At 40.9% G+C, this 18,999-nt stretch overlaps 1 protein-coding gene across 7 annotated transcripts in view; it reads left to right on the forward strand.

Moving 5' to 3' along the window:
* Positions 1-18,999, forward strand: part of LOC143349937 (uncharacterized) — a 539,266-nt gene that overhangs the window by 116,116 nt on the left and 404,151 nt on the right. For 2 of the 7 annotated variants that reach the window (XM_076781606.1, XM_076781603.1), the window contains exon 1: positions 12,112-12,811. The exons of the other annotated variants lie outside the window; for them this stretch is intronic. The gene's annotated coding sequence lies outside the window, so the exon portion shown is untranslated. Of the gene's footprint in view, positions 1-12,111; positions 12,812-18,999 lie in introns of those variants that run through there. 7 annotated transcript variants of the gene reach the window in all.

The following is an 18,999-nucleotide window of genomic DNA, read 5'->3' on the forward strand; positions in this document are numbered from 1 at the left end:
GCTCCTCGATACCTCGACGCGAAATGTGTCTCTGGAACGTCCTTGCGCTTGGGGAATTTCGATTTGATCCCCCGGCTCTGATGGGTACATATTGCTCGGAAATTTAATTCGCGGTGGACTGATGGATCGCTGTTCCCTGAGCAGATCGCTGTAACGGGACGAAGTTCGATCGTTCGCGTGACGTGTTCGTTACCAAAGCGGCGCAAAAACGCTAATAGTGATTTTATTCAAGTTCCTTCGCTGCTCGAACGAGTTACCATGGAACATTCATTGTCAAAATCGTGTTTTGGTAGCTGCACCGTTGGCGAGTCTTCTTTCTTTCTTATCTAAAGAATTTACGTGCGAAATAATACGGTTCTTCGTTTCATGAATTTTGGTGATATGTCTCTTACGTATTGCATATTTCACTGCAAATTTACCATCGGTGTCGAAGCAGATACAGCGCCTTGAACGTTTTCCAGATTCGCTGAGCTTCTGGTCCTCGAAGGTTCGTAGGTAATACGTTACAAATCGATGGGAAAAGTTCGGTAAACGAGACATCTGGTTAGTTTTACCACGGGCGAGGTATACGAGTAGACTACTTATATTATACATCCAATATATTTTTTCAGCCCCTTTTTCTGGGGCTCTAGAGCCTCATTACGTGTCACTTGTAATATTATCAACAGGTTACAGAAACGAACACGAGAGGAAATGAGACAGAAAATTAAATTACAGAAACATTCCTGGTATCATATATTTTCGGTAAAGAATTTTTTTTCTCGAAAGTGCGTAGGATTTCGGGGGTATGTCTATTCGCCAAAAATGATTGCAATTGACCCCCGCAACCGAAAATAATTTTTTTAGAACGATTTGAAATTTTTTTTTTTCGTCGAAAAATTTAGGCACCTACCCCCTGTCGATTTTTCTTAAAAATGACTTTCTCAGTTATAGTAATTTTGTTTGACGCCCTACAGAAAAGTTGTGTAATACTTTTTTGTAGGTACCCATGAGCTCTACTTCAGAAAAAAGTTTCATTGAAATATATTCACTATTGTAGGAGTTATGGCTGTTTGAAAATTGGATCATTTTTATGGGGTTTTTCTCATTTTCCGGGGTCAAGGACCAGCTTTTCGAATATTTTTACGATTTATACATATTCTCCACCAAAATACGCGTAGTTTGCTTTTTTAAACATTAAAATCGTCCAATCCGTTCAGAAGTTATAACGTTTTAAAGATTCGCATGAAAATTCGGGCAGACATTTCTGGCCAGAAATTATACTTTCGGTAAGGAATTTTTTTCTCGAAACTGAGTAGGATTTCGGGGGTATGTCTGTTGACCAAAAATACTTGCAATTGACCCCTGCAACTAAAAATAATTTTTCCAAGACGATTTGAAATTTTTTTTTTCCGTCGAAAAATTTCATACCTTCTCGAATTTTTTTCTCGAAAATGAACAGAATTTCGGGGTATGTGTATTTATAAAAAATAATTGTAATTGATCCCCGCAACCAAAAATAATTTTTTCAGAGCGATTTAAAACTTTTTATTTTCGCCGAATGCACCTACCCTGTCGATTTTTCTTTTAGAAATTATCCAAATGACAAAGCATAAAGAAATTCCATTTTTCTCGTCTACGAATACCCCAAATACGAATGAATATAATAAAAATTATATTTGTATCGTTCTGTATTGTATTCTGGAAAAACGAATTATTTTTAAACATGAGTGTCGACGATTTTCGACGAATATTAAATTCCAGCGAGTCGGGAATCGACAACGACGACGAGGGGGTCCTCTTCTCGGGGGTTTCGTTTAAAATCGCCGCGCGGGCCACGGATTTTTGACCGGCTAAGTAGCGTCGGAGCACGAAGGCAACGCGTCGCGGAGAAGAAAGAGCAATTCAGCCCCTACGGAGCCCCTGGCGTTCGGAACGACCCTGAAACTCTCGTAGTCACGCAAGCACGCGGAATGCTGGTAGGTATATTCTTACCCCCTGACGTTGCCTCGGAGGTCTTGCACGGGGGCCCTAACGATGCTACGGAATTTTAATTCGATTTGCACCGCCGCGAATCCCCGCGAGAAGAGAGCCACGCCGTCTGCGGACTGGCGTGGAATCAGAATCCCTCCTGTATTCTTCGCGCAATAAATCCTCGCGCGATATAACCCAATTACTTCTGGCTGGCTGGGCTAGCGTGTATATAAGGGTCTCCCTTCCCTCCAGAGCCACGGATAGTCCTTCATCAAGTGTTAATTGGAAAATGACACTCCCAAGGAAAAGTTATCTGGCGCGGGTAGTCTCGATGGTGCCAGGGCTGATGCCTTCCGACGCGACCAATCCTTTCTGTCTTCGCTGACTTTGTTCCCACTTGGTTCCACTCTGTTTCTAGCCTCTACGATTTTTTTTTTGAAAGTTATTCTAATTTGAAAAAAGTCTTCGTCTGTTTTAAACAGCAAATGGGGATGTAAACGTCTGCAAGACGAGGATATATTTCCTTAGAATATTTTTCAATATTTTGTTCTTATCTAAAAATATTCTAAAACGTCCGAAACTTACGAGTATATCTTAGTTTCACAGAAAATTGTAATTAAATAACATAGAGAGTGATATTACTAGCTTTTAGATTTTATCGAAAACTATTCTAATTAGAATAAAAATGAAACAGAAGAAATTACTACAATTTCTTACGATCGAAAGAGCAGTGTATATCAATTTTCTGCGTTTACATTATTTTTGGGAAAGAAAGATTTTGAATATTTTGTAACATTGTGTTTACGAGAATACTTTATTAATAAGATCACAAAAGACGTTCAATGTGATTTCAGTAGTATCAACAATAGGTGCAACGACGAAAGAAGCAAGGGGAGGAATAATAATAAAATAAATGGTAAAGGATAACATGTTAGGGGAGCTATCTTGATGAACTTGCCTTTTCTTAAGATAGGAGCGTCCGTTCCGATTACCTCCAAGTCTCCGTAATGTCGTTGACAGGTAATTTATGTGTCTCAGAGGGCAACCTGCATGAGTTCCTCCGTGATTTTTAAATGGCGACTACCTTCTCTTATAATATGACGGCGAATACGCTCGATAAATATTTTCCTCTTTACCCGGAGAAAATTCAGAGTATAATTAAAGTATCGCGGAAAATTTTTCTCCCCTTTTTCAAAATTAACGACTCTACTATTCCTGGATTACTAAACGCAAGTTTTCCGTCACTTTTTATAATTTATCGTACGGGTACATTAGTGGCAAACGTAGTAAAGGAATAATTAAAAACCTAGTTATGTTGAAAACGCGCGGTGGCTGGTGGATCATACGTCGTACTATTCGCGTCGAAGACGATTCGTCTAAAAATAACGTACGCAGAGGAGGAACCCGCGTTAGCATTGACAGTCAGTTTCACGAGGAGCGCGTCAACGACTGATTGAAGCTTCGAGCAATTACCAGAAGGCCAATGCGGAACGTTGACCACCGACAAAAAAAAAGAAAAATGAACGTGGCGCAGGGGGGGGGTCAGATTAAAAATTCCATTTGCGAACCGGGAGCAAGTTCGGGCTGCGCACACAGGGCATCTCATTAAAACAGTTCGATGGACGGCGACGCAAAGCGGGACACGATGACGAAAGGATTAACGTAGCAGAAGCACGAGGGAGACCGGAATGACAGTAATAACAGACCTGTCCGTCAAAACCGAAATTCCACGGCCGCTCGCAGTTATCTACGGGCCACGCCACCGGTAACACCATTCAGTCGACTATCTGTCAGCTATTTTTTCTCGTTTCCACGTTCGCCCGTACTATTGGCCTGTTCGAGAATTAACGCCGTGCCTCGGAAATTTCGAGAACCGGAGACTTCCGCGGACGCTGTCGCCGGACGACGTCCAGCGAGATAAAAATTCCCCCAAACGTGGTCGAAATACAACGAGTCCCAGAAATATTCGTAAACTCTCTCCCCCCTCGACTGTCGACTTGAAACGATATTTTTTTTAAAGTTATTATCATCGAGAATGTTCACCCTGGGATGCTCGAGGGTCCAGAAACGTTCACTAAATTCTGAAGGTTTTGGGGGACCGATCTGACTATTTAATATATTTTCTATTCCTTTCTTTTTTAAATCAACATTTAAGTTTTACATTTCGTATCAGAATAAACATCTTGTTATCTCTCAGCGTTGGAAAGCAAACGAAACCGGTTTTCACTCGAAATATAATATAAAAAATATTCAAAGCTTGGATACGCGAATACGTTCCGTTTGTATGACGCCAAAGTGGCGTAATTCGCTATGAAAATTAGTGCAACATTAAAAACGTCGAGGCTGTTCGCTTCCACGCAGTTTTGCCTGTCCTTAATCTAACTTGCATTTAAAAAGCGAAAATGGGTACTGGTGTTCCACACGGCGGTGTGCTCGTATTTAGCTGCGAGGAGTCAGAGAGCGAAAATCTTTTCAGAAAATGCTCGTTTGCGAAACTGCTATAGTTTGGCTTCCGGGGGGACCACCGTTTGCGCGTGGTTGTTACGGGCTTGGCGGAATATCTTGTACACGCGATATACGCGGAATAATACGCGTCGCCATGATCTCCGTTTAACGCAAAGTTTTCTTCGTAGGAACGGCTGCAGCGCGGAGCAACTCAAATTAGACTAATCCGCACTGTGTCATCAACTCGTAGATGACGCATTAAGTTACTCCATTCGAAACAATGGACCATGATGCTCGCTCAAGTGCGCGTGAACCGCGAAACGAAGATTACTGCGTACTTTGTCTCAATTTTACGAAACTTGACGCATTTTTTTACAGTATCATTTAACATTCATTACTAAAAGAATATTATTTTGTAACATTTAATTTAGGAATAATTGTGAGTGTAATAAAAATAACGCATGAGTTTCAGGTACTATCAGGTAAATAAAATTACGAAATCCACCTACGTCCAGAGAATTTATCTATTCTTTTTAGGATCTGCATATTGTTCTCAAACATCAAAAGAGGGGGAATCGTCCCTCGAAAGAAAATTGATAATCCAGACGTTTAAGGGGCGTTTGTAGCTATTATTCCAATTAGTATACGATCGTGGCACTTATCAACGTAGATATTCCTCCAGGTATACTTTATTCGACGTTGTTATAAACTGTAATTTATCGATACGTTATACCTCTCTCCGATCATCGTTAGCGGCATCCTTGTAACCGTTGTTGCGCGTTCGCGTTCAAAGGGTCCAATACATCGCGGTTCGACGTTCCCGGTGCTCGCAAAGTTCAATTTCGAGCGTGTTCAACACGCCCCCGCGCTTTAACTAGCTAATATTAACACCATATTTCAGGGGATAACGAGGGAACGCGGCGATTAACAGCGCCCCGTGCACGGTCGCTCGGCGGTAGCAGCGATTTCGCGAAATCTACCGACGTACGTCAGCGAAAATTTCTGGTAATGGCTCGGTAAACTCTTTTTCGGTTCTGTTGTACGATATTCGAATGGATTTCGTGAACGTTCCGCGCCGCGGCGATACGTGTGAATGCCCGTGGCGTAATCCACGCGGGGCTTAACAAAATGATCCGTGATGAATGAAACGCTACTTTATCCGCGGAATGGACGGGGTGGGATGGTAGACGATCGTGTCGATTCGATGCCAGAAATGTACCCGGTCCCGTTCGTTGAGTGCTCGCCAGAAATTTCGTGACGGGATCCCGTCGTTATGACGTTTCTCTAGAAATAAATATGCGCGCGGCCGTGCGAATTCCGCTCGTTTCGCCATTTAACGCGGCTACGGATTTGCACGCGATGACGTCGGATCGCGATATCCGAGTTTCCATCGCGATCCGTTCGGTACATTGCCCATTTGATCGATTCGTTGCTCCGGCGGGGTTCTATGCGATCCTCCGCTCGATTATCAGTCTCGATAACGCCTCTGTACGCTCTGGAAAAAGTAGGGGATCCTATCTGTGCGAACTAATTGTAACGCGGAGGAAACCACGGGCCACGCAGATTTTTATTAACGCTTCGACTCTTGTCATCTTTCGGGAGGAATAACACGAACGAGTTTGTTTACAAATTTACATCAAGTATGCTCACTTTCTGCTATCACGAGCGCGTTCGAATACCTCTGATACTATTTTGATATCAGTAAATTACCTTGATGTCAATAATTTAATGAAAATTAGAATTCAGCGTGGTAGTGAAATATTTATTACGTAATAATGGGATACGTCTCGCGAAATATTCCTTTTTTTAGCACAATATCACTGGTTTCATATTATACGTGAAATGGGTAAAGATACAAAAAAAATTGTAACTCACAGACGTTATAAAAGGAATGGAGACTAATAAATATTGGATAGGAGGAGAGTGCAGAGCGGCGAAAAGAAAAATACGTCCGGCAGCATTGATTTCTCGCTTTACTCATTAAACCGCAATTAATATTCAGATTCCCGATGCAGAGTATTAATCCCGGGCACGTTTAAAAGGCTCATTTATCGACATCCGTCTTCCTCTTCTTCAACGTTTTTAATATAAGTCTTATTGATTCAGTCATATGTTAGAAGGAAGCGTCGTTTTTACCCGCCAGTGTTTCGCAAAATGAATATTGCGCTTGAAAGAATACAGCGTTCGCGTACTTCATGTCGGCATAAGAAGCGCATAGAATATTTTAATTAAATCCAAGCCCTCGGAGAATCTCGGCTAAAGGAAAGAAAGTACATATAGCCGGGTTATACTGCCTTGAGAAGATTTATTACCGTACTTGGAAAGACTAAAATGCGACCGAGTAAATAGTGAGGAACGCGCAGTTTATTCGACGCTGTTAAAAATTCTTTAAGTATCTTCCACGAGCAAGATAAGTTTAACGTTCGAGAATTAATTAGAAATACGAGCTTTTATAGGTTGTCCGAACGTTTCGTTGGTGTTTGCGTTACGTGCTGGCGAACGCGTCGCAATCACGGTGATTAAGATGACGTCGCCAGACGCGAGGCGTACGAAGTTTTAATCCGTCAGCTTCCAACCTAGGACTTTGTATCGTAAAACAAGTTGTACAGGGTGTTCCCCAAATCATCCCACGATCGGATAGAAAGCGATCTCTCCCGTAAAACTAGAGCGAAAGTATTGGAACACTTCCAATCTACATCGTTAACAAATAGAATACACACGTTAGGTTCAAATTTTCAAAATAAGATTGCAAGTAAAGTCACGTACAAGACATTTAGTGTAAACATACCGTTTCGTATGGGATTTCGATCTTCGATAATTGTCAGGTATACGTTTAATTAGATACAGTCTACGCTTTCTTGTCTATCGTCTGAAGTTATTTTTTTGCCACCATTACTTTTACAGTACATATTCACATCCAGTAGACTGATTTTTAATTTTGATCGTCCATAGAAAAATGTAACGAGAAATAGTTTGTCCAGATTCTGATAACCAAATATTTAATTAACGACTGTCCAAGCTTCATTTTTACACCAATGTATGTAGGTACATTTTACGCCCACGGTCAATTTGTTCGAAACAGTGTTATTCTTCCACGACGAGGAGCGTTTCGAATGTTACATTTTGCGCGTAAATATAATTCACAGCGAAGTTCGGCTTGTTAGCTCGCGCACCTGTACATGATCAATCACAAGTCGCGATATGCGATTCTCTCGCATAAAGACGCGAACTTTACGAGCGACTGGTACACTTCTCGATTATCGTAGACGTTCGGAGCCCGTGACGCGGCATAAATTATAAATTTAATTCAGTTTCGCCGATCCTCGCGATGGCCGCGAGAAAAAAAAAAAGAAGAACAACCCGTCCGATACAAGTTATTTCGACGCGAGCCCGTAAATCATTTTCAACGATGCGCTGGCAAGTATTTACAGATCTATTAAGAGTTCGAATGCACGGCGTCAGCGGCCGTCGAAAACCTAACACTTTACGAACAACCGGTTCCGTTTGCTTTCCAGTATTCTTTCTAAAAATACTGTGTCGCCCGCGAATCGTGGCGCCATAGCGCGTCGACGGGAGGTTCGCGAATATAGAATCAATGCACGATAGTTGGAAATCCCAAAAAAAGTTGGACACAGATTTATTATTATGTATAGTGATTGGACAATTTGAAAGTGGCCAGAAGATGGCCATATGGGGAACGTCTGACACCACTTTTGACGCTCTCCTAGTCCCCAAATGTAAGTTGTTGGCTTAACGAGAACCAATAGCGTGGATTATACGATCTAATGTAAACATAATATAGTAAAATAAGAAATAATAAAACAAAGAAATGAATATGGTGATTGGAAGAGCGAAGGTGTGTAAATTAAACAAATAAATAGAGGACCACGAGGCAAGGGTCCGACGAAGAATCTATCTCTGTCGTATATTTAGCCAGCTTGAGTCTTAGAACAATGGAGTAATGTGGTCGAATTTACGAGAATAGTAAGAACACGCGTTTTGGATAGGCCGAACAAGCGAGGATAGTCGTTATGCATCACAATAAGAAAACAAGGAGACCACTAAGAGTTAAGAGAGCGTTTTCAGTTAAGAGAGCACGCTGGAAGTGGGTGTTAAATAGACAAAAGTATTTAAGTGGTCCCAAAAATAATTTGACTTCTGACTGCTCGATTGAAATGTTCAGGTGGAACTTCCTCCAATAATACTTGTGCAATTCACGATATTGCATAGGATTGACCTGCTAATTTAATCATACTAATAATAGTTATTGTCTAATTCTGTGAGAGACTCTGGCACCCCCTAGATCTAATTCACAGGAATTAAAACGTTTTTTAAAATATGTGCTCCACCATATGGAGTCATTTTGAATTTTCGAAACCTGGCTTCAAATAAAGCGTAAAACAAGTAACTGGTTTCGATGGAGAAAAAGACGACTCAAAGTGGCGCCATTACATCGATTCACAGCCGTAATTTTGTCGGCTAATGCGCTTAGGTATCGTCTACTCGTGTCTTTTCTATCGACACGTCGGTGGCCGATCAGAAATAGATCCTTCCGCCTCGCTTTGCTTCTTTTCTTTGGAATAGCGATATTGGCCGTTAGGAAATAAATTTCATAGCGTCGTGCACCTTTCTAGCTCAACGCGTTGACTCGAGTTTCGAACATAGGACTCTTTGACCCTTAAATGGAAATTTTGGTGTGTCGTCTGCATAGTTTTTATTTTTAGCATTTTTGTAACGTCAGGAATCTTGGAAATGTGTTTCTGAAACCGTAAAATAATGGAGGTACATTTCACGAAAGCGGTTTCCAGTAGTAATTAGGGGTATCGTGGTTTTAGAAATAACGTCGCCGCGGGGAATATTGTATCGTTACGTCCCTAAACGAAACTATATCTGCCAATACAATACGGCACAGCACGGTAAACTTTCCATAACCGTAAGTATGGATTATCTATTGGTAAACTGTAGATAACTTTACTTAGTTGCAACACCTTGACGAACAAAGTTTATGGCGCGACTGTTGCCAACTGAAAACTTCAAATGCATTTTTTTATGTAACGTAATATACATTGTACTTCCAGACAACACTATGTGGTTTGTTTTAAATCAAACTTTGAGCAAGTAGTTATTTCGAAGTAATAACTAAAGAGTCGATTTTGTTTTTATAGATAAGAGAAAGTCAAATGTAGAATTTTTAAAAACGCTTTTTGAGAAGAAAAGAACAATTAATTGTATATGTGACCTAACATAATCTGTAACAGAGGTTATACTATAAACAACTATTATCTGGTTATGCGGATGGAGACACAACAATATAATTATTCCTTATTTTATTTACTCTTTTGTAAGTGGTTCATGCAAAAAGATTCCATCTATGAAAACTCATTTATTCGAGAATAGTGGAGTATACGTGTCACAGATCGCGTGAATAAATGTTTGGCAATCGTAATTCTGACCGATTAGAAAATTCCGAGTATTATTGCCCCTAAAGTTGGGAAAATTTTCTTAGCGTATAACAAAATAATTTTAGATATAGTTACTCTAGATGTCGATTAAAAAACTCCATTAATAGATTCTAATTTATGAATGAATGTATAACAAGTTATGATAATAATTTTTTTTATTACGAATAAAAAGTACAATCTTGTACTCTCAATTATTTTTTTCATGCTGAATAAAAGTAACATTATTTTCATAATCATTTGAATAAAATCAGCATTATATTAACGAACAGGGGGCAGGGGTCAACGATTTCATAAGGAACGACGTTAAATTGGTATTATTTGCTTTCCAAGCAACGACGATTCGAAGTAAGTAGGTCGAGTTTCAGAATGCCACGGGAGAAGCAACAGTGAAAACAGACATACGTGCACAGACACGGCGGCGTGACGTGAGCGCAGCGTTAATGTCTGTTCCGTTCACGAGGGATATTACGCGAGCGCAAAGAAACATCGAAGACAGGTGAAGCAATAGCTGGCTGTATATTAAAATCGTAACTTCGGGCAACATTGGTGAAAAAACAAAACAAACAGATGATACATTGTGGGAAACGTTCACGCACCGCGTAACGACATTCCGCGCTCGCGTTGACAATTAACATTTCCACTACAGAACAAAAAAAATTAATTATCAAGATGAAGCGTTAATAAATTTTAATAGGATTCATGAATTTTAGCTAGGTTACGGAAATAAGTGCTAAGACAAATTTTAATTTATGTAGTTTGCAATTGTTTTGGTCTCGTTAACAAATTTTACGGTTTTGGTTTGGCAGTCAACGTGTTAAACAGGCATAGCTCGACCGAGTAATATGTATACCTTCGTTAATTTTAGGAGTTTGATGTTATATGCTTTTGCACATATATTTCTAAAACTATATCCCTTAAGAAAATGCGAAACAAAATATCGAGTGTTTTGGCGGTTTACAATAGAAGACCCCCTTTAAGGTAGAAACGTGTGCCATAAAATCTCTTAACGTTCGACGAGGCATAGTAGTTTGTGAGTGCACAAATGAAAAAACGATACAATGTTCCTCAGGCAGCAAAAATGTAGTTTGCGTCAAGTTTTTAAAATCGTCCTACATTCGGCTTTTCGAGGCAACTACCTCACTCGTGCGATATTCAGCACGTATGGTCCCCCACCCCCCGGGTCTTCTATAGAGTTACTAGTATTAGAAATGGGTTTATTAAATAAAATACTCAGATTTTATTTTTGAATAATAGTAACTTTATTTTATACGCTTTGGAAGAGACACCTTTACACTATGACTTTTACGAGAGAACTGAACTGCAGTCGAACAGAAAACCGAGAGCTAAAAAACTGAGACGTTGGAGATTGACATCTCTCTTGTGTTTATGCGAGGTCCTATTGCATCTTTGTATAAACAGAAACCCGAAACTTACGAGGGAATATACGCAGAAAAATATAGCATCTCTCTCCATCAGAATAGAAGACCAGTAAATGAGATAAATTCTTGTACTTAATTTTCAATAGGAAACCTAACACCTGGGCCAGGAGGCCAGCATCTTATCTGAAAAACAGTAAACTGTCAAGGACGTCGAACGGTTCGTCGAATGGCATCGCCACGTGGAGCGCGCGATTCGCGAGTATTTGGCAACGGACGAGGCGACGACGAGCTTAAAAATTTTGTTCCTCGGTCATCGAAAGGGGGAAAGAGGGGAGAAGCTATCCGAACGCGTGTGCGCGGAGGGTGATCCGTCGCGGGTGGGGGGGTGGCAGGTAGGGGGAGGGTGAGCACCACAGGTGGTGGGCGTCCCGAGGCAGCGAGCGCCGCTGCACAACGCGACGAACAACTAAAACTCACCGCCGAACGAAAATCCGTCCCACCGTGTCCATCCATCTGTCCGTGGCGCGATTCGTTGTTACGACGGTCCGAAGTCAGCGAGCGCAGCCCGTCAGTTTCGGTTACGTCTTCGTCGTTCGCGTCCGCGCTCTCGCCCTCCAACCTAACCTTTTCTCTTTTCCCCCTCCTCGAACGCGAGTCCACGCGCGTACACACGGTCCGCACGCAAGCGCGTGGTGCACACGTACACTATACGCGCGGTGGCTGCTATTACTACGTTGCACGCGCACCGATCTATCTATCTCCTTCCCTTCGCCGGCATCCCCCTTCTTCGCTCTCTCGCCGACCTTCCGTTTCCCTCTCGCGCCACCGTCGCTGGCTCGTTTCGACGCGATGCCGCGCAGTGGCGCAGTCGTCGCTACGAGAGCGACGTGCTCTCCGTCGGTGGTCATGAATCGTGCGGCGGAAGAGGTCCTCGCGAACCGGCCGCCGCCGTCGTCGTCCTAGTCGTCGTCGTCGTCGTCGTCGTCGTCGTCGTCGTCGCGCGCGTTTCACTCGTCGCGATCGTCGTTGTGTCCTGTCACGCGGAATCGATCGCTGTATCACGACGATCGAACGGCTGCGACCCACGCTCGTGCTCGTGTTCGTGTTCGCGTTCGCGTTCGTGTTCCGTGTTCCGTGTTCCGTGTACGCGTTCCGCGGTGGCCAAGTGACGATCGCGAGTGGTGATCAAGGTTATTCGTTTCTTTCGCGTTTACATTTTTTCGCGTGGCGGAGGAGTAATGGGGATGGTCGCGTCGCGGCGAACGTTGCGCCATAACGAGGCGCGTTAGCACGCGACTGTGAGACGAGAAAGGAAGACAGTGTCCGCCAGCGGAACGAAGGGGGGAGGAGGCACATTCGCCGGCACGGTTACCGTTTCGGTCGCGTTAGTTTTTTTTTCCCTCCTGTTTGGCCTCTCCGTGGTGAAGTGTCGTGCGATCGCGTGCTAAACACGCGACGGAGAATTGTGTGGTTGTGCCCCAGCGGGAGAACGAGAGCTTGACGAGGGTCGAAAATGTGAGAAAGTTGTTGTTACGGCTGGTTGGCGGGACACCGGACGATTTCGCTGACAAGGTAACGCGATACAGCCTTTTTACGCGCCAAATGAACGCGGCAGCGACGCGACGCGTGATTTACGCGCGCAATCGCGCCCCCGTCGCGGATTTCAGCGGGACGCGTGCACGCTAATTACACGATTTATGGACTTGGCTGCTTTTTTCCCTGGGACCCCGCGACCCTCTTTTTCGACGGTGTTTGCGCGTTCGGTGCTCGCGACGCGTTTTCTTTTTTCTTTTTCGAAGCGGCCAGGCCGTCCTCGGAATCGATCAACGTTATCGTCGATCGCGCGTTGGACAGTGATCGATCGTGTTATCGTTCGACGCCGTTATGCTTGGAAAGTGGGCATAGCGTAATACCTTGCCCCGATGACAGATGCTGGATAAACTGGTTGCTCCTCGAAAGTTAACCTAACTGTTTCCAGCGACGCTCGACAATTATTCGTGTTTAATTATCGCCGTGTTAAAAGTGACTATCGATGGCGTCGATCTGCTCGTCCATCCTTCGACTTATCTGCGTATCTTCGCGTTGTTTTCCTAGTGTGGCCGATGAGTGATAGAAAATGGACGACGCGAACGGTAATGAATTGTTAGTGCCAGGCGAAGACTTGTTTGTAGTCGTTGACAAGAAAGTTGTTAGCTTAGTGACACGTGATTGGTAAGGTTACACAATCGTCTTTTTCTAAGGTGATATTATTCCACTTGTACCGAGATATTCAAGATTATGAAACGTTTATTGTCAACTCTGAGAGATCAATGTTTATTTCGTATTATGTTTTCGAAACGGTAAATAATATCGAAGAGAAATAAGAAAATAAAACGTTCTTTTGGTCAGCTATATAATAAGCTATACTTGTGGAAGTAAATGTAAAATACGGAATAGAAGAATGAGATATTCAAAGATTACACTAAGCACAACAATCGTTTTTTTCTAAGGTAATATTACTCCCCTTGTACCGAGATATTCAAGATTATGAAACGTTTATTGTCAACTCTGAGAGATCATTGTTTATTTCGTATTATGTTTTCGAGAAGGTAAATAATGTCGAAGAGAAATAAGAAAATAAAACGTTCTTTTGGTCAGCTATATAATAAGCTACACTTGTGGATGTAAATATAAAATACAGAATAGAAGAATGAGATATTCAATATTTTATATCTTCAGTTACAAGCATCACTTTAGTCACATCCTTCTTGACAAATTTCTTTTAGAAAGAGAGGAACAATTATCTAACGATAAGAATATTCAGTAAAATATAACCGTCCCAGTCAACCAACTATTATGATGAGATATTTTTACTAATTTCTCTACGACACGTGTTAGTACATTGAAAAGATTAAATACATTAATCCAAGCAAGAGGAACAATTATTTAACAATTGTTCGGTAGAATATGACCGTCCAAGCCAGACAACTCTTGCGTTAGATATTTTTGACGCATTAAAATGAAACCACTGTTACGCAGTGGAAACCTTAAATGCGTCAATCGAAGTACAGAAAATATTTATAGTGGAATAGTGATTAGTCATTATTCGGTAGAATATGTCCCGCGTCTTGGCAGTCATTTCAGACGCGTTGAGAAAAAATTCATCGAGCGTATGAGTTAGGGGAAAGGTTGATTTGATCGTTCCCAGTGGAAGTACCAAATTGCTTTCATATTCTGGAAAGTCGACGTCGAACGAGGAGTCGTTGAACAGGTCCAATAAATGGAAAGTAATTAATAGGACGGCCGGTATCTCGACACACCGACAACGAAACTGACCGTTGTTTTCCAACGAGAACGAAGCAGTATCGCGAAACTGTCCATGAATAAAAGCAACTCCATGAACGCTGGCCTTGGTCGTTCGATTTCGATTTACTGTTTACGCGCCCGCGAACATAAACAAGACAGTAAAATTTCGTTCCGCGAAACGTTCCCGGCGACTCGTGATTTTTCGGGATCGATGCGAAGTCAAGGTTCTAGCAACTCGACCAGAATTGGTGGACATTGTGGAAAACAGTGAAAATCCATCGATGTTACTAACCTTATTCTTTTGTTTCTACTTTTTGGATCCTTTTTAGAAGCTTGAGATTACGAGGTATATGTAATTTGGAATTTAGAATTTTCAGTAAATCGATCACCAGACAATTGTTTCGATGCTTGAAATTTAACATTGCTTATGAACATTCAAAATTTGGATCGAAATGCTTTTCGAGTATATATATTTAAATTCTTAACTAAAAATTTACTCTAGAAAGTCGGAAAAAATTGTTTTAACACTGTTATTGGTAATAGATAACGAAGCAGCGAAGGAAGATTATTTATTTCTTTTAAAACCCGTATCTTAATCCTTGTACATTAATAATATTGAATATAATAATTGTTCAGAAGTAATATTAAGAGAAAATAGAATTAAAATAATTAAGAAAATAGTCAGTGCAAGGATATTGTTATTTCCAATATTTGGACTTTGGGATTTAAGTTTTATTCGGTGTAAACGATGATATATCCAATATTGAATAATATTTTTATATATATGAGCACTTATTCTAAATAATACATGAATTTACTGCTTGTGTATTTAATAATATTAAGAGTTTACCAAAATGTGGGAATACAAAGACGAAAGGAAAAGCGATTGAGACATAGTAAAATGAAGTTAGACTCGTGTAAACGAATAATTAATAGATCAACGCGTCGACCTGAGCATAGTGAAGGTTAGGTGCCGTTTCTAGACACGTTAGTGATTAGGATCAACATCTTCTAATTACCGACTAGTTCCAGAAACCCCAATGGTCCGGTCTTCATCAATTATCTCTTACAACATACAATACACAAAAAAGGAGTAATAATTCATACGCTTGTCGACTGTATTGAAAATTATGCATAACATTATGAATAAAGCTACTAATTGGAAAGTGAATGCAGCCTGTCGGTTTCGAAAATATCCGATAAATTCATTTCAACTGTTTACCTTCTTTCATTCACGGAACGCACACGCGCGAGTCGTAAATAATAATAATAATGCAAGACAATGCCAGTTACTATGCTATGTATTTACTATTCAACGGCATAATACACACTTTAAATTCAATCTTGGCGAATTTCAATTTTAAAACACTAATCATATAGAGGAACAGCTCGTACGTAATTATATGTCTGATACAGGAAAGACATGTTGTATGTACGTGTCTCCAACGCCATTTGCAAAGTAGACGATGCAAATTCTAATACGCGTTACACTGGACAGGCGTTCAGGAAACTTGAGATTAGAGTTTTTACTAGAAGGGCTGTTAACGTACCGCTTAATACTTATCGACATGCTGAAGGATGCCCAATTAACTATGATAATCTCAACGTTGTACGTACAGAGATTTATACACGTTCGGTTTAACCCTTCCTACACGCTTTAATGATATTGTTCGTGTTCTACGCGAAATTTTTCTCGGGTGTTAATGTCTACGGAACTAATCAAACACAGATTTTCTGGTTCTTCAAACTTTTGTAGTTATTATAATGTTGAAACGAGAATTTTCCGTAGATTTTCCACGATTGTCTATTCGTCTGTTGAAGCGTCCATATCACTTAAACACTTGTACACGGGACGTGCAATTATCGCCATAAACTCTCCACGTTTCGAGCGTTTAGAGGTTCGCTGTTTCAAGTTTGAAACAGAATTTCATATTTACTCCATTATGTTCACCAAAGCGTACTAAAATATCAGTATTTTCGAGTCGAGAAAAACAGAATATTCGAAGCACTTAAACATAATCCGTGGTAGTACCGGATTATACCAAACGTTACAAATATTTTTACCAAAGAAACTTCTTAACTATCGAAATCCTTCCTAGTTTTATATAAAATACTCGGCGTAAGTTTCGTCCATCGTGGTTTTCTTTTCGTCGAAGCAAAAATACAGGATTATCGTTCGACGTTCCGCGGATCCGTTAAGTTTGATTAAAATCGTCGACTCGACGGTTTGGTAAATTTTTTCGCGATCGTCGCATCGAACCGTTTAGCAGTTTTTCTCGTCGACAAAGTGAACGGTAGAGGAAAGAAACAATAACTGTGGAAAAAAAGAGCGGAACGCTTGCTCGCGTATCGTGCTCCCTGTTGCTCTCGTACATTGTTCCATATTTGTCCGGCTTCGGTGACCCTATCGGAAAAGCGCTATAAATAGAGAACGATTTCCAATTTTACACAGAAAGGCAGGCAACGCACCAACTGCGGACGAGATGCGACTCTCGAGTGCGCCAGACGTTTCCTTTCGTAATTAGGTCAATCTGCGCCTAATGAGACGTTACTCGCGCGTTTCTGTACAGCCGTTCGCGTCGTTTCGCCTCATTTCGGACGACCGGAGATCGTACCCCCGGATCGAAAGATTTTAATTAAAGGTTACCTCGAGCCGCGGTATCCCGACGACGTCCACGCGTCGCGACGCTACCAACCGACGACGGTTTTCGTGATGCTCGCCATTCTCGTTTTCGCGTTCGAGCACCGGGTCGTCACGGTTTGTCCCACGAGTCCACCAGAGAGAAATAAATGAAAGGAGGACGCCTGGCACCGGGGACTGAGCGATGAACGACCGTTACTCGAATCCGAGAGTGAATCTTTCAACCACCATCGACGATAACATTATCGATAAACATCGATATCGTCGCGGTTCATTTTAAAAAATTAAATTAAATTTTATCCATTACTAGCGTCTCGATGGGAATTCCAGTAGAATATTTATTTTCCGTTTGAATAAATTAAATAGCCAGCAGTGAAACGAATCGTACGTTAATCGAGTATGGATCGAAAGTATCTAATATTTATCATGGTTAGAATATCCATTACTAGCATCTCGATGGGGATTTCAGTAGAATATTTATTTTCCGTTTGAATAAATTAAATAGCCAGTAGTGAAACGAATCGTACGTTAATCGAGTATGGATCGAAAGTATCTAATATTTATCATGGTTAGATTATCCATTACTAGCGTCTCGATGGGGATTTCAGTAGAATATTTATTTTCCGTTTGAATAAATTAAATAGCCAGTAGTGAAACGAATCGTACGTTAATCGAGTATGGATCGAAAGTATCTAATATTTATCATGGTTAGATTATCCATTACTATCGTCTCAATGGGAATTTCAGTAGAATATTTATTTTCCGTTTGAATAAATTAAATAGCCAGCAGTGAAACGAATCGTACGTTAATCGAGTATGGATCGAAAGTATCTAATATTTATCATGGTTAGATTATCCATTACTAGCGTCTCGATGGGGATTTCAGTAGAATATTTATTTCCCGTTTGAATAAATTAAATAGCCAGCAGTGAAACGAATCGTACGTTAATCGAGTATGGATCGAAAGTATCTAATATTTATCATGGTTAGATTATCCATTACTAGCGTCTCGATGGGAATTTCAGTAGAATATTTATTTCCCGTTTGAATAAATTAAATAGCCAGCAGTGAAACGGATCGTACGTTAATCGAGTATGGATCGAAAGTATCTAATATTTATCATGGTTAGATTATCCATTACTAGCGTCTCGATGGGAATTTCAGTAGAATATTTATTTTCCGTTTGAATAAATTAAATAGCCAGCAGTGAAACGAATCGTACGTTAATCGAGTATGGATCGAAAGTATCTAATATTTATCATGGTTAGAATATCCATTACTAGCGTCTCGATGGGAATTTCAGTAGAATATTTATTTCCCGTTTGAATAAATTAAATAGCCAGTAGTGAAACGAATCGTACGTTAATCGAGTATGGATCGAAAGTATCTAAGATTTATCGTTTTCGTATTATTAGTCTACGAAAAACAAAAGTGTTTTCTTCTCGCACCCCGCGGCGTAGAGAACCACGCGAATTTTTTAGTAGCTCTAGAATAGCGTAACAACGAAAATTCGATTCCGTAACGAAACTGTATGCGTGCACGTGTTTCAATTGACATTGTATTCTTCGGTGGAAATGAATTTTCGAACATGAGCTTTCCACCGGTGGACAAAAATTGCCGGCCCGGACAATAGTATTGTAATGCAAGCTTCGTACGGCATGGGGGGAAAAATTGTATTGGCTTCTGGCACGTAATCGAACGAACTATTAATTATTTTCGACAGACTGTGGCTATTGGAGCGAATAGGAATTAAAATTCGTGTGCACTTTTCAGAATTTCGTATTTATTATAATATTCTCCGTTTTTAGAAATAACTTCCAACCAATATCTGACG

Source organism: Colletes latitarsis, chromosome 14 (genome assembly GCF_051014445.1).
Source record: "Colletes latitarsis isolate SP2378_abdomen chromosome 14, iyColLati1, whole genome shotgun sequence".
NCBI classification, from domain to species: Eukaryota; Metazoa; Arthropoda; class Insecta; order Hymenoptera; family Colletidae; genus Colletes; species Colletes latitarsis.